General features: G+C 41.9%; 1 protein-coding gene across 2 annotated transcripts in view; it reads right to left on the bottom strand.

Annotated features, from left to right (window-relative positions):
- TRAK1 (trafficking kinesin protein 1) overlaps positions 1-13,944 on the bottom strand; it is a 118,061-nt gene extending 104,117 nt beyond the window's left edge. For both annotated transcript variants that reach the window (XM_034760999.1, XM_034761000.1), the window contains exon 1: positions 13,675-13,944. The gene's annotated coding sequence lies outside the window, so the exon portion shown is untranslated. The remainder of the gene's footprint in view (positions 1-13,674) is intronic.
- Between the last annotated feature and the right edge of the window lie 1,804 nt (positions 13,945-15,748).

Below are 15,748 nucleotides of genomic sequence, written 5' to 3'. Positions count from 1 at the left end.
GTAGATGCTAGACACTAATCTATTAATTGCTTCACTATCTGCACATATGATCATTACTTGCCTCGTAAAAACAGATATGCCAACAAGAAAAAAAATGAACCGGCCTTATTACATTATTTTCCTTTCTTCTGTACCAATTTTAGACTAATGGGGATCATGATCTGTATCAGTACCACCCTGCATTATCCACAGAGGAATCAGAACTTCACAAAATCTTGTCGCTCTTCTTGTATAACCACTAATATTCCAAAAGAAATAAAAAGAACAGGAGGCAGAAAGGGGACAATCATATGAAGAGGGATGGGCAGAGAAAGATGAAATGGTGAGGTAGAAGAAAAAGAAGGCCTTATGAAAGGAAAGACAGACTGGCAAGAGGAAAAGGTTAGAAGAGAAAGCAGGGGATTGGGTGAATTCACAGCTATTCTTCTGTATAGATCCTCCTATTCAGTTTCCCAACCAGTTTTTCTCTGCCCCATCTCACCCTCACTCCAACAGAGTAATTGTAACACAAGCTTTGGATAAAAGTTATTCTATATATTCCAAGGCCAACAAATAACTTTAAAATATTTTTTTTTTTAAAAGGAACCAGTTAAGTTTACAATCTCAAAATCATACCTGAAAAAGTAACTCAGTGAGCCAGCACTGAAATTTTCATTTCATTAAAAGCAAGCTGCTCTGTAGTAAGCAGTGTTACTGCATGGAGGCTAAAGTCCAGTCTCATGCAACACAAAATGTTAAATGAACTGCACACTGTTCACAGTTTACTGCAAATGTGGCACAGTTTTTTGTGCATATAACACAAAACTAATACACTGCATATAACATAAAACTAATACAAAAATGGGAATTAGGAACACTAGCTAGGAACAGAAATGGAGTGAGTACTCATTCACAAAACTGATTTTCAGATATACTGTATTATATAATATTTATAAATATCTGTAATTATATACACAAAGACCTTCATTAAATGATTATTTTTAGGAAGTGGTCAGATTTATGGGTGCCCGTGCAACTTTAATTCAACTCCTCTCTTGCATCCACCCTGGGCACTAGATTAGGCAGGGGTTCTGTAGGAAAACTAGTGTGTGTTTACTTAATTAAAGACTACCATAATGCATATGCACAAGGGATCAGAATTCCCCTCTCTTACATATCCTATTTCTCTGGTGATAGAGTCTAAACCTTTAAATCAACTGTTAAGCATAAAGCTCAGCACAAAAGGAACAGCCATTAATTTGTGATAAAGAACCTTTTGCTTAAAAAAAAAAATGGGGGGGGGCTTTTCTTTGATAAAGAAATAAGCAGCTCAGGGAGTGTTTGGCTCAAAGTCTTCTTTAATATATTGTTTCCTTGACGTTCCACCTCACTGCAGCAGAGGGCAGAATTTATGGCTAATACGCTTTCCATTTTATTTTCAGAGAACTAATTCTGTTTGAAAATGTGCCTAAACATTGAACACATTAACACTTGCTTACTGCTGTCACTTCACTGAATTACCCCCTCAGCCAATTATCACTGCAATTAAAAGGATTTGCTTTTCCTTCAGCGAAATATTTTTGCTCCTTTTTGGCTGTGATTGTTGAATGCCCAGAGTATATTTTCCATATGAGAATTTCCTACGTGTTTCAGAAGTATGCCTTGCTAACGATGCAGTGGCATCAATTCCTGCATCCTGGCAGTGTCCTGAGAAAGAGAATGATTGCTTCAAGTTTTTTGGGTGTTTTTTTTATTTTATTTTATTTTTTATTGTGGGGACAGAGGCAGTGGCAGAGAGGGAAAGGAAGTTGGGTATTTTTAGCATAGCTTAAGCTTTATATTATGAACCGAGGTTCATTCTTCGAAAAGTGCTGTTTAGAGGATTTTTTTTTTTTTTACTACTACTTCTTTGGATAGAGATCCTGAAGTAGCAGATTGATCTGATGTAGCACTTACATTTGGAGATAGGAAGAAAGGAGAGACTACACTTAACGGATCCTTCAGGTTTCAGCCACCTGTCTGTTTGAGAACAGTGTTTTGAACATTTCGAAATGACCATGGCTCACCAACAGCTACACAGCACACAAACTTAACTTTTGCAAAATGTCTAGGTCCTAAAAGAAGAAAATATCACACGTGGAAAAAGTAATCTGTGAGAGGAAAAATTCACTTTCCATATGGGAATTTTGCTATTGAACCCCAGTCCTAGCAAGAAAGGAGGAGTTGTTTCTCAAAATGTTTTCTGGTGATGGACCTGCATCTCTTTGTTAAGAGAGGAATGGAGGTTTTTCCTGGTAAAACCCTTTGGCATCAGCAAAAGCCTTGTTACACCGGACTGATAAATGTACGAGAGCCCAGAAACTATGAAAGACAGTCATTCATACAAAGGTGATCTAATATAGGCTGACATCCAACCAAGAGCTTGTGTCTGTAATATGATTTTCCTCGCTGGTCAGGTTCTAAGCCTGATACTATTCCAGAGATGGAATTCAGAATGATAGTCTTTCCCTCAACCATTTAACCAAATGATAGGCCCTGGAGGTTAGCAGCAGTATACTACAGCTTGGTCTTCTGATGCTTTTCTAACACTTTAGATAGAACCACAGAATGGAGAAAATTAGCAATCAGCATATTTGCATGAAAATCAAAATGGGGGAAGACTTTCTAATAGAAGGCTGGGCATGAAAGTTCAGCCTTGATATTGGTCTGTTGGTCATCTAGAAAGAAGTAAATTTGCTGTGTTGCTGATGGCTTGGAGCTCAGTGAGCCAACACTCAAACACCACATACATGATAGAAGTGCTATAACTCTGGAATCTAAGGGCTTGTCTACATGGCCCTGCAGCGCAGACTACAGAGGTGTGAAGTTCTGCATGCACTACAGTGTTGTGCTGCACCCACCCCACACAGACCCTGCTAGGGCGAACTAAAAGATATCTTGTTTGTGTTAACGTTTCAAACCAGGCCACGTTAAAGGTACCATCCTAGTTTGCGTTTAGTTCAGGCTAGCAGGGTCTACATGGGGCAGCTATAGTGAAACACCTTAGCACACACTGTAATCCTTACTGTAGGGCATCACAGACAAGTCTTGAGATGCTACTTGATATCACTGAGGATAGGTAATATTTCAGGCACTTCAGTAACAAGCCAAACAATCTATTAAACAGAATTCAAAGGGCTTCTAATCAACTTTAGTTTTGTAGAGGGTACTAAATGGTGGGTGGTTTCTAAAGTGCACTTCTGTCGCACTGCTACTGACAAGAAAGGGAAGCGGGACTATATCCTACAAATTTTATAACACATTACATTTATTTTTAATTTATCAAATGTGCCTGATTTTCAAGACTCAGAGGGCTTTAAAAAAGACAAAGGCAATTACTAAAGAAAGAAAATCAGAAAAGGACAGACCTTTGTCCCAACTCACTAAACACCAACCCACTAACTCACCTGAGAAGAGAGATGGGCTTTGCACAGCATCCTAAATGTCAACAGCCTCTGGCTGTTGAGCTGGCAGAGAGCACAAATTCCAGCAGCATTGAGGACTCTAGTTGGGAATGCCATGCCACCAACTCTCCCACATTTGAACAGAGTCCTAACTCAACCACTTCATCTGATCTCAACAGCCCTGGTAGCGTGTGTGGGCAGAGGAGCTTCAGTAACCCTATCTACTCTATAGAATCAAGAACAGGTTAGACAAACACTTGACAGAGAGGACCTGGGTTTACTTGACTCTGCCTGGACACACAGGGCTGAAGTAGATGACTTCTTGAGGTAATTTTTTTTTTGGGGGGGGGGGGGGGGGCCATGAAGAGTTGAAAGCCAAAATATTTTGACTCTCAAATGCCATTGCAGTGCCTCATGCAAGTTGTACTTTGGGTGCCTCATGCTTCCATTCTCAATAGGTCAGACTTTCTGTCAGGACTATAGTCTCTCGTTCCCGGAGGAGAGGCAACGCATCATGGCAATCACAGGGCCATGGTGCATTATGGAAGAAGCAGTGGCCTATAGAAGAGAAAAGGAGCGTGACGCAGCACAGCAGCATTTTGGATTTTGGTCATTCATTATTTTCACCCAAAAAAACATCCCACAAAAATTGAAGCTTTGTATGGAAAGCAGACACTTTTTGCAAGAAGTTTTGACTATTCAAAATCTAATTTCCCATTGAAAAAAAGCTGATAGAAGTAGGGCTGGGCAACAATTTTCTAACACACCTTGCTTCCACACACAGAAGAACCTCCCTTCCCAAGGTCATAAGTAATTTTTGTATCAAAATAATGAGATAGACTTGCACTGTACACATTTAGCACAGCTCTCCTTTGCTGCCAAGAAGAATCTCTAGGAAGGACAGCATTATCTCACACAACTCTGAGCACTCATTTTCTGTTAGCATCCCTGTGTATAGAAAATGTCCCTTTTCTTTGTGTCATCTTTGCTGGCAGAGAATTCTACTAAAATATGGCAGTTTAAAACATTCTGAGGAGCCACGCTGGAGGAACAACTTGGCTCATAAAAGAGCTCCAATCAGAGCTAGCACCAGGAAGTAAAGGTTGAGCGAATGTTAAAAACTCATGAAATTCTCAATTCCTATGAACTGAACTGTTTTTTATATTTTCCCCCTTTTATGGGTTAAAATATGTTACAATCACCATGCTTTCATGTCAAGTTTCTTTAAACTATCCCAGAATTTTCATATTTTGGACACACACAAAATTTAGATCAGATCATGGTAATAAAAAACATTCACACTAAATGGTAATGTCCCTATTGTATGCTTCTCCATAAAGTAGTTTTAACTTTGCCTGAATATGCTAACATTTCTCTCTCTCCACCTGGCCAAACAGAACCACATTAGTGCATTTCCTTTGCAAAAGAAGCAAAAGTAAACATTGCTCCCAAAGCTCATTCTTCTACAACACACGTTGGCTAGAGAAAACGTGTAAAGGCAGAAGAAAAGGGTGTCAAGAACATAACCCAATGCAGAGAAGGAGAGAAATTCAAGTTATTGCCACCTGGTGGATATGTTGTGGCCTCTAAGAAAGAAGTTGATGGATTCCTGTCCATGTCATAAAAGTCATCACCACAATGTGGCACTGATTAGTATCCTTACTGCCAGTCTCAATACAAGCGCCAAAATCAGAATGGCCATGGAAACTGAATTATCTGTCAAATCACAGACACAGCCTCTCCATAACAAGATTCAGGTATTCTGGTAGCTGTGTTGCCAATTTCTATGCTATAGGATTCTGTGAATAAGACTGAAAACTGAAATCAGTCCTCCATTAACTCTCAAATAGCATACACACACACACACACACACACACACACGTATGGAAGTAGTAAAAAGAAAATGAAAAACTGGAAAAGAAAGACTGCAGGTACTTGACATGTGCATGAAATAAAATATCAACTGTAAAGTGAATTATTGAGAGCAGGGTGTGTCACCTTTTTTCAAAGGAAGTCAGCGGTTAAACCTAGCAGATTGTGTCATCGGGGCAGAAAGAGTCTGTATATGTGGAATCTGCTTTATTCACTTGCACTTTATTCCTGTTTTATTGCCTTCTTCATATATAAAAGAAAAACTGAGAAAGATTTTTTTGTATCCAAATTTGTCTGTTGAGAACTTCTGTCATCTTCACTGGTCTGATGTTTTGGTTTAGATGGATGCAATGACTCTCTAGTTCAAGAAAACAGCCTTTTTTCTTATATAGGATCCCTGTAACCCTTATGCATCCGTGTGCTGTGCCCTCTGCCACCTGGCAGCAATAGGTCCCTGGGTCACAACACATAACAGAGAAAACCCAATACCCCCATGGAAGACATGCAAAGAGGAAAATTTCCCTTCTGCCACCTAATATAGTTTGAGCTTTGTGTGTCTGGAGATCCAGACAGGCTATATTTCTGGAAGGACAGATTTGAGTGACAGCTACTGATGGGCAGGCAAAAGCAAGAAGGATAAAAGGCTTTTGCGATTTGCAAAATTGGAGTAATTAGCAACTGACATTTCTAGTAGCAACACTCCATTTTGTCTTGCCAAGATTATATAGCTCTTTGTCTCTGGAAAATGGCAGCAAAAATTGGAAAGGGTGAAGAAGCTTCCCCCAAGATGTCTTTATCCATCCAGCACCTCCCAACGGCAAATATTTAATCCTGTACTAAAACTACAGTGTAAAGAGCAATGGTAATTCTCAAATGGAATTTTTAATTTCTTCTTTGATGAAACTACACTAGATGGTGCTACATCCACAGTTATATCTCTGATCATTCATCTGAGACAGGAGAGGAAAAGAGAGAAAAGCAGGCAAATACACAGTGAGAAGAACAAATAATGGAGCAAGTAGACAAAGCAAATACAGATAGTAACAGATTATCCTTTCCCTGCTATACAATGATGGTTCTGTTATCCAGAAGCCAGTACTAAAGTCTAATTCCGCCAGTCCTATTTTCCTGTATTAGTCATACCCATATTATGGTGCTGTCAGTAGAAACTCTATAATTAAGGCTGTGTTGAGCTTTTCAGTGAAAGCTTCATTAAAGCCCTCTATTACATACTTCAGAGACTGAATTTAATTTTCAAATTGAACACAATTGCTGCTTACAGGATAACTGGCTATTCTGTAACATGTTTTGTATAACCATGGCTCACTTTCCCTAAAAAAAAAAAAAGATTTAAAAATTATATTTATTTCAATTTGGCTCTGACAATCTCACTATACCTAAATGGTGACCTCAAATTCAAAACTTCTCACACGCACACTTTTTACACTGACCTCCACATTTTAGTTTGGCCTCCTTGTCTCTCTGAAATTCTGCAGGTAATAACGTAAGCTATCTATTTTAGGATTGCAGTTAGCACCCATCACAATAAGATTTATGCACGTCAGTCTTGATTCAACAAGGTACTTCAACATGTGCTTTACTTAGGGTGACCAGATGTCCCAATATTATAGGGACAGTCCTGATATTCGGGGCTTTTTCTTATATGGGAACCTATTACCCCCCACACTCTGTCCTGATTTTTCATATTTGCTGTCTGGTCACCCTAGCTTTACTCCAACCCAGTTTAGTTTTTAACTTCTATGGAAGTCAATGGGACTTAAGCACATTGCTCAGTATTGTCAACCCTCAACTTTTTTTCTCCCCTATATGAAAGAAGCAATTAGGTAAGAATCTCATGCTTCCAGGATCTGAGACTTTAAGCAAAACACCAAATACTGTTAGACTTGTGATCAAGTCTCACAAGTTAGCAACAATGGATGCATAAAGCTAAGCATATGCTTAAGTGCATTGGTGAAGTGGGGCCTGAGTGCACTCCTGAAAGTGAGACTGGAGTGGCAATGAAGAAATTCTGTTTCCTCAGCTCAGGACACCTAGCATAACAGCTGAAATATCAGTTATAGTAGAACAGCCTCCAAGGACAGCTCAAGCAGAATGTAATTAAATGGTTTGAAGGACTGAATTAAAAATTATGTCATGAAGCTAAGACAGGAGAAAAACATTTGTATTGCACAAGGAGAGAAGCCAAAAAGTTATAAAGTTTAACATGTTTGGTTATTAATGCTCTTGAAACTATAGATCTGATACAGGTCACAGGCTAATAAAAATCGGAGGTCAACTACAGGTCTCAGCTCCAGCACCTTTTTCACCCAAAGCTGAGCTCCAGCACTTGTTCCAATTCCAATTTTTAATTTTTTTAACCACTTCTGTTTCATGGAACAAGGGGAAAAAAAGACAAAATTGGAAGAATCAAATAAAGGCTAAAGGAAATACAAAATGAAAAAGGGGGAAGGGAAGAAAATAGCTGATTAAGGGGGTCAGAAAAATAAAAGCCCATTCTACAACTCACTCCTGAGGTCTGTTCCATTGGTTAGACCTTTACTGCACCATTACATGAGTTCTACCACCGTGAATGTTAATTTAAAAAGAAAATGAAGCCACATGCATCAGCTTTATGGTTTTAAATTTGGATTTTCTTTAGTCAGAGATGGAGTAATTAAGAAAGTAACCTGGTGCCCAACAAGCAAGCTTTTCCACCATCGCTCCTGCCCCAAATGCTATGTCATAAGAACAGAATAGACAAATGATGGAATATGAGAGCACTTAAAGCAGAATGGTTCCACCTCTAGATGTGCTGGTCTGTTCCCATGCCATAAAACAAAAAGCTTTCCCCATCTCCTTTAAAATCAACTTGTGCACTTGCAATCATTCTTACCAGATTAAATTTCCCAAATTAAGTTCATAATTCTTTCAGACCCTTAATCTAATGCTTCATTTCAGGTTTTTGCTCTTTTTTTTGGTGTGGATCTCTCATTGATTATATGAACTGATACCATAGAACTCCCATTAACGACGCTCTGAGTGAAAGATGTCATGTGAAGTTTTATTCAGGGCTGGCTGCAGGCACCAGCGCAGGAAGCAGGTGCTTGGGGCGGCCAATGGTAAGGCAGCACGTCCGAGTCTTCGGTGGTGGGTCCCTCTTGGAGGGAAGGATCAGCTGCCGAATTGCCGCCGAAGAATGAAGCAGCGCGGTAGAGCTGCCGCCGAAGCACTGCCAATCGCTGCTTTTTTTTTTTTTTTTTTTTTTTCCCTTCGCTGCTTGGGGCGGCATAAAAGCTGGAGCTGGCCCTGGTCTTACTGAGAAGATCTAATGTCCAAAATAATTTCAGTTATAGCTTGCTTGATTTCCATGAAGGTAGGCACTTTTTGAGGATACATACACATTACATTTACTAGTGGGAAAGGAAGTGCTTCCAGTTATTTTGATTCCAGAAATAGGAGATAATTCCATCATTGTTGAAAAAATGTAATATAATTTTTATTTACCTGTTTCTTTAAAACTGCAAAAAACTTAAATTTCACAAAACACAGCTTTGGTCACAGAGTTCTTAAGTCTAAATCCCTTTCTCCAGTTAACTTGAAAAGTTCCCTTAAGAGCACCCAAAATGGGGTATAATTTACTAATGTGGAAGCTGGGAAATCTATTATCATTTGTGTGTGTGTGAAGATTCTGGGACAGTAAACAGAAACAGGGGAGGGTCCTAACTGAGAAAATTCTAAGGAGGATTCTATGGACATTGATTACCTTTGGGTCACCTATACCACACTGCATACTATTTAGACTAGGAACCAATGCTTACCAGGATCAGTCATGTATAAGACTAGAATTTCAGTTAATCCACCCCTCCCTGCACATTATGTTATGCTAGGTGTCACCAGGTGGTGCTATTACATAGTCTGCACACTTCTAGTAGTGGTGGTCATTCTCTTGCAAAGAGAATACAACATGAAGCAACTTTAAAATGTTTCGTAAAGGTAGCCTAATATTTAATATCTGCCTATGGAAGAATCCAAAGGAAGCTGAACTGTGAACATCTGCTACTGCTCAGCAGAAGGGCAATAATTAGAGGCCAGGTGGTCTGAATATTAAAGTACATATTAACCCTACTTCATTACACCAGTCCATCTCTGCCAGTCCTGAAATACATCTGCTAATACTAATTGCTTTCCATCTGAAAACAAGGTACAGATTTTGCAAAATGAATTTGGCAAAATATTTCAAAATTTCTCAATCTATACCCTTCAACGTCATTAAAAATTTGGAAAACAACTGCCTTTCTAAACAGATGCCAGTCGTAAAGTACAAACAGGATCATAAGCGTTCGGAAGCAGAACAGGCACTCCTACGCTGGATGCAGCAGAAAATTGCTCGTTCTGTATAGCTGATCCAAAAAGGCCAACAATTTTGTAGCAGTAATAAGTAAACCAGATTTGGCAGAGAATAAAGCAAGTCTTAGCCACAGGAAATCCAGAAAGATTGCTGTGTTTAAAAGAACTCATGGTGGGAAACCAAACATTGACCTCAACTTGTAAGAGGACTTTATTAAAAGAAAAAAATGCTTTTCCTTCTGTGGATCATTATCAAGAAGATATCTATTTGTGACAAAACTGGAGTGGTCTGGCATGCAGTCAGAAACAGGACAACGACTTAAAATCTCACTGTCCCCCTGAGGGAACATGCCTGGAACAGATACGAGATGTGGTGTGGTTATTAGAAATTCTGCAGTATCTCTGTGTTTTTGTAACATTCCTAGTCTATCTGTTAAGTTTAGATGCAACATAAATGCTTGGGCGACTGCAGTCAAGCTTAGAGACCACCTTATATATAAATACCTCAACGAGCCTGTGCATCAGTGGCAGGGGGGAAAAAAATGATAACAGGAACTTTACATTCTCCGCAGTACGCCAATTCTGAGACTAAAGGATTGGCTTCAGCCTCAGTGCTACTGGTAGTCATGGCTGCTGCACTTCGTATTGCAGGAAGCTAGGGCCTTTCTGAAGGGTGAGAATTCCGCTGTTGGGAAATCCAGCACACAATTGTGGAACTGAGCAGTTCTGTTTGGCAACTATCGTTAGTTCAAAGGGTTGCTGGCTTTCATTTTTTAAATAAATTTTAAATTGTAATGTGAATCAAATTAAAAAGATATGGAAGGGCATGATGGCAGGGATTGATGGTTATTGGTGGAAGGCTACTTAAAGACCCTCATAAAACTCACTTCCTTTAGGAGGAAGGAGAAGGTTACTCCAAGGGCACTGGAGGCTGCTCCAACTAATTTAATACATAGTGGTGCAAATCTAGATTATTCAATTTCATCTGAAAAAAATCTCTAGTTAGAGTGTTACATACTTTATAGCTTCTGTAGGTCAAACTCACTGCACACAGCAGGGGTTCCTTGCATCCCTCCATTCTCCCCAACAAGTTCTCTGTGTGCCCCCCAATTTCCCGAGCCAATGGATGTGGTTGGCAGCTCGGAGATGAAGGAGCTCCTGCAATGGCTTGTAAAGCAGGAGGAGCAGGTGCAAAAGGCCCTGCGAGGCTTCCAGCAGTCACACCAGGCCGAGAGACAGGCCTTGCTAACCTGGCAGGCAGAACAGCAAAAAAGCCTACACTTCTGTATAAGAGAGCAGGTGAGTCCCGCGATGGGGGATGGCACCTGGCCGAGGGGCTTGGGATGCTGTAAAATGGGCTCAGCAGATGACCCGGATGCAACCCTTGGTACGTTTGAGTGGGTAGCCATAGGCACTGGTTATGATAGGGGAACCTGGGCCCTACGGCTGGCTCCCTACCTAGCTGGCGAAGCTCAAATGGCCTGCATGGCATTGAGTGACGAAGAGGCCCGGAACTGTGAGGTGGTGAGGGCAGCAGTCCTAGATCAGGATGGCCTGTCAGGTCATAGAAATACCGCCAAAAGTTCCAGTTGGCCAGATGGATGGGGGCCATGCGGCCCCGGGCATTCGCTCAGAGACTGATGGACTGGATCACCCACCGGCTGAGGCCTGAGACGCAAACAGTGGAAGAAATAATGGACACCCTAGTCCTAGAACAACTGCTACAGGACTTCTCCGAGAATATCCGAGTCTGGGTCAGGCGACATCAGCAAAGTACGGTCAATGCAACGGTCAAGCTGACTGAGGAATAAATGGAGGCAGAAGTCCCCCGAAGGGAGGGCCGACCCTCTAGAGACAGAGTTGAGGAAGAAGCCGAGAGAACCCCTCCCTGGGAAAGGCCCGGAGGGGAAGAAGGAGGAACTCCAAGGAGCTCCGAGTAGAGCCAACGCGATCGTTTGCTGGCAGTGCAGGCGGCCAGGACACAAAAAGGGAGACTGCCCAGACATGGAATGAGGTTGGGCCAAATTTTTCAGCTGGACTAATGCTAGAGGGCAGGAAAGTGGGCAGAGGCTGTCCACCATCCCAGTGAGGGTGGGGAGGAAACCCCAGAGGGGCCTGGTGGATACAGCTTCAGGCTGCTCACTTGTCCAGAGGGGGCTGATAAAACCACATTGGATAATTCCAGGTGCATGGATGACCCTGGAGTATATCCACGGGGACAGGAAATACTGCCCAATGGCCCAGGTATCCCTAGAAGTGTGGGGCAGATTTAAATGGAAGTGAGTTGGGGTCGTAGAGGGGTTACCGTACCCATCGTGTTGGGTATGGACTGGGGCCCTCCCCGTGGAGGGAAAAGGAGAGGTTCCCCGAAGAAGGGGGTGGGGAGCCCTAAACTGAGAACCCCCAGTGAGGAAGAGGAGCAGAGGCCTCAGGGAAGCGAACATGGAAACCCTAGACAACAGAGCCCAGATAGGGTAGAAAGAGGGACGGAGATGCGGGGCAGATGGCCAGCCCAAGCCCCTTAAGAGGGGGAAAAAGGGGCAACTGGAGCTCCCCACAATGCAACTCACAGGAGATGAGACGTGGATCCCGCTTGATGGCTTGGGAGAACCCGACCCCCTACTGGTAGAAAAGAGGGTAAAGGAAAAGAGACGCCCACAGGGATGTAACTGGTGTGAAGACCTGTGGGTGGCAACAGAGCTACGAGGGCATCCATCCCCAACGCAGTGTACTTTTCGCGGTTGGGAGATGAAGGAACCCCCCAGAAATGATGCCAGGGATCACCTGAATGAAGGGGAGAGACTCCCCCGGATGAACCCCACCGGTTCATAACGGGGGAGGTGTGCGACAGGGTGCTGGCTAAGGAAATCTGAGCCAGGCCTCTGTCATGCCAGCTCCAATTGAGAAAGGGGAATTGATGCTGGCTGAGTAAGCCCAGGCCTGATTGGCAAACGGAGAACAGCTGCCGGCCTCGTTAACCAGGGGCTATATAAAGGCTGGAAGGAAAGGAAGAAGCCAGAGAATTAGAGGGAGTGGGAGCTCTTCTCTGCTGGCTGCAGGAACTAGCAGTCCCTGAGGCTGTAATAGTGAAGCTGTTGGTAGCTAGAAGGTGGTGGTGGGAAGGTATACTGTAAATAAAGAGCACGGGTGATTGAACCTACGCAGAGGTCTCTGGCTGATTTGTGGGCGTGGCAGAGGAGAGCGGGGGCCCAGCGGTGCCTCGCCACATTCAGATTTGGTGTTCAACGGTTATCACATTACATCCAAAACAGAGAAATACCATTCAGTTGAGTATAAGGCCTCACAAGCTTTGTCAATAAAGGGCTTGGAAAGGAAATTTTTATCCATTTGATGTCCATATCACTGATTACGTTCAGTTACAGTAACCATTAATATACAAGGAACAAATGGCATAACTAGTTCTTTGAAATTCAGGCTTCACGGGGAAATGCATTATTTCTTACAGTACCAGAGCTAACAGAGCAAAGATGGAAACAGCATAACCTCCCTCTGGTTGCTGTTTTGAGAGGCAAACACGACAGCCACAGCATCGGACCCTCTGCAACTTCATTTATTTCATGTGGTAATTGTTAGAGCTTTCCCACTAACAAGAGAGCCAAGTTATAGTTAGTAACGCAACTAAGTATTTCCATAATTTCCGGCAATGAACTTAAGTTGAGCTACAATATTTTTAATTCCTCATTTTGAGGTTTGTTTTTAAACTTGAACTCCAAATTGCCTGACTTTCAAATCTGATTTTTTCATGATAACTGCAATAATTAATTATACAATTGTAAATTAATGGCCTATTTGCAAAACCTTAACTCTGTTATAGTGTTGTGACTGGGAATTCATTTAAGATTCAGAACTCTTCAACACTATATCCCAGATGAGAAAACACAGTATTTTTAGAATAGTAACTGATTTACTGTGTATGAAGCTGCTATGTCAGTTGTTTCATTAAGGAAAAGGAAACGTAGCTATTGTGTACCTATCTCAAGAAAGAGCTAGAATAATCTAGTTTATTGCATACCAGTAATGGTGCAGGCATCTCTGTATTCTCTGTTGTCCGGCACATCATTTTCCACTGCTTCACTTACATAGTGCTCTTCATGGATGCCTGTGTCACAGGCTAGGACTGCATGGTTTGTTGGCTCTGAAGGGGGCACAGTGGCAGCCAAAGTGCAGTCGTGCAAAGCTGTGGCGTCCAGCTTGGCAGGTTTCACAGGGATGTACAAACTGCCATCAGGGGGACCAGTGCTGGAGACTGGGTCTGGCACGCAGAAACGCAACCCTGTCTCTTTCTAGCGTTGGGTTCCTTGAGAGGTCTGAAAAACACACAAAAGCAGCATATATTAAATTCAGGCAATTCGAACCAAATTAGTCAAAATAGATTTGTCAAATATTCTATTAATTCCATGATAAGTTCAGCAAATATTACAAGACAAATACCCCACATGGACCATCTGCCACACTTAGTACACTGTGTAATCACTTTATCCACAGACAGGTGTTAGGCCTGTTACATCAATATTTGAAATCGTAGGATAAAGAGTCAGATTTTTCTTTTTTGTCCAATCCTCCCTAGAGTTAATATAGTCCATCAGCCAAAGAACATATTGTGATGAACATGCTAGGGCATTACCACCATCCCTCCCGCCTAACCAGTGGAGGGCACTATTTACCCAGTTCAACATTCAGCCAGTAGAGGAGTCCGTATTCCAGAATACCAGAAAAAGGAAGTAAAATCCTGACATCAGAGAGAATCAAGTTAGGGAGAGAGTTAGAGATTGCACGTGAGCAAGAACAGCAGCCTGGGATCAGGCTGCAAAGAGAGGGCTCGACTGGGCTGCAGGGGGATGCAACCTCAGCCTATTACTTTCAGGGAGCCAGCAGAAGAACAGAAGAATATATTGCACTGGCTTGCAAGCAGGTGTGAATGCAACTGCAAAAATGACACCACAGATGAAAGACCTGAGCTCTAACCAATGAGGTCTTCAAATGCTTCATTGCCTTCAGGAGAAGGACAAACTTGAGTTAACTTTATACACTTGGAGGAAGTGTTAGTGGTTGACAAACAAGTGGTTGACTTGTTTGTAACTGCTAACATTCTCGTGCCTGGGCTATTTGCATATTTTATTTTCTAGCACCCCCTACTAAAATAATCCTCTTACTTCCTTCGATTGAGTGTTTATGGGAACTCACTGAAGTCTGTGGAGCCCAGTGCTCAGAGTGCCTACAGCACCTGCCTCTAAGCTCATGGTACAGGCTTGTGGTCCCACAGAGAACTACCAGACATCGAGAGGGGGCAGGGGTACCACAGCACACAGAGTAACATCCAAGACTCATTTACAATATTTTATGGTCTTTCACATGTGTGCTCTTCTCAGCTTAGTCTGTATTTTTCAACAGGGATGACTATTAAGACCCAAAAAAATCCAGACCTCTTGCACAATTCATATTTACCTTTAAGTCAGAGATGCAGGGAGACTGACATACAGACAGTCAGTCTTGGTTCTAAAATGTCTCATACTTTATCATGATGATTTATGCATTATAGCATTTTATCAAGGCTGAGTAACCTGAAAATGACTCTCAGGTTCGAAGAGACAAAGCTGAAATTGCACTCTCCTTCCACTACAATCACCACGGGACAATCATTTTTCTCTGTATTAAAATGATAAATTTATCCTGGCATATCCTTAAATGCAGTGTTCCTCTGCTGTAGCAGCCAAAGAAAGGGGAAAGTCCCCAGTGAGTGCTTTAGCAAAAAGCTCATGGCTCTTCTGCATAGTATCCTTTATTACATAGCTATCAATGCACGCAGCTTTGCAGAACAACTGGGTCGTTTGTACTGGCTATTTTTAAACTTGTCCCCTGTCAAGTTGCTATGCTGGAATAATCAAAGAGAGAGATGACTGTTGTTACAAATTTTTTATTTACGTGAACTTGGAATTAAGGAACAATCTCCATTCCTCCTTCGCAATTCACATAGAAGTGTTTGAAGGCACAGCAAGGAAGCACACTAAAAATGTACCAACTGACTAAAAAGCATTTTATGTCTCCATTTCCTCATGATCCCGTCATACACCCATGAATCATATTTG

The sequence above is a fragment of the Trachemys scripta genome, chromosome 2, assembly GCF_013100865.1.
Source record: "Trachemys scripta elegans isolate TJP31775 chromosome 2, CAS_Tse_1.0, whole genome shotgun sequence".
NCBI classification, from domain to species: domain Eukaryota; kingdom Metazoa; phylum Chordata; order Testudines; family Emydidae; genus Trachemys; species Trachemys scripta.
This window is presented reverse-complemented; position numbering and strand designations above follow the sequence as displayed.